This window comes from Lucilia cuprina, chromosome 4, assembly GCF_022045245.1.
Source record: "Lucilia cuprina isolate Lc7/37 chromosome 4, ASM2204524v1, whole genome shotgun sequence".
Classification (NCBI taxonomy): domain Eukaryota; kingdom Metazoa; phylum Arthropoda; class Insecta; order Diptera; family Calliphoridae; genus Lucilia; species Lucilia cuprina.
This window is the reverse complement of record NC_060952.1, coordinates 83523465-83524918: the sequence shown is the minus strand read 5'-3', so window position 1 is coordinate 83524918 and position 1454 is coordinate 83523465.

The window sequence follows — 1454 nt, the reverse complement described above, 5'->3', positions numbered from 1 at the left end:
TAGACTATAGACTAGACTATAGACTAGACTATAGACTAGACTATAGACTAGACTATAGACTAGACTATAGACTAGACTATAGACTAGACTATAAACTAGACTATAAAGGCTAGTCAATAGTCTCGTCTGTAGATTATAGATATTGCATTAGAAAATTACTAAATTTGTTTAAAATACTTCACAAGTACATATTAACATTTAAGCATACTTTTATGCAAGTTTTAAAGTATTACAACAAAACAAACAAAATCACTCAAATAACAAAAACATATATTACATGATTCTCTTTCTAATTCCTGTTTAATGCCACCCAAAAACAATTCTCACCCCACTATATACACATACATATTAACAAAATATCTGTTATTTCTCCCCATCTCCCTTTTAATTAATCTTTCTTACTTTGTGGTCAACGGTTCATTAGTAAATTTACAGTGTCTTTAATTAAATAATTTTAATATTAATAGTGCATCGTTTTTCATAAAATTAGTATTAAATTAAAGTTAATATTCTATAAGTGTATGAAAAAATTAAAGTGTAAAGTTTAGTAATAAAAAAGTAATTTGTGAGCAAATATTTGCTAAAAGAAAAGTAGAAAAAAGTAAATGCAAATGATGCAGCGTTTTTTCATCATATTAGCTGCCGCGTTGTTGTTGCAATTGTTAAGAAAGAAAAAATGTGCGTTAAGAAAAAAAAAAGCGAAAAGTAGTCAAAAATAAGAAAAGAGTTGCCAATTGTGTAATTTTTCATGAGTATTACGGGTTTTTTAAATAAGATGTAATTTTTAAAGAAAAAATGTATAAAATCGTATAAAAATATAAAAATGTTACAAAAAGTAAAAAATTTAATAAAAGTAATAAAATAATTAAAGCTCTTAAAAAGAGAAAAAATAAAAATATAGAAAATTATCATCAAACTCAAGAAGATGTTACTAAGTTCGAATAATATGTAAGTAGTTCTACTTTTTATGTTTTTTTTTTTCTAAATTTATTAAATTGTATTGAATTCTAACGTTACTGATCCTCTGACTAACTGACTGCTTCATTATCGCAAAGTCTAAACAATTGGAGCCACTGGATTTTTCGAAATTCGCCTGTTTAGGGACTAGACTATAGACTAGACTATAGACTAGACTATAAACTAGACTATAAACTAGACTATAAACTAGACTATAAACTAGACTATAAACTAGACTATAAACTAGACTATAAACTAGACTATAGACTAGACTATAGACTAGACTATAAACTAGACTATAGACTAGACTATAGACTAGACTATAGACTAGACTATAGATTAGACTATAGACTAGACTATAGACTAGACTATAAACTAGACTACAAACAAGACTATAAACTAGACTATAGACTAGACTATAGACTAGACTATAGACTAGACTATAGACTAAACTATAGACTAGACTATAGACTAGACTATAGACTAGACTATAGACT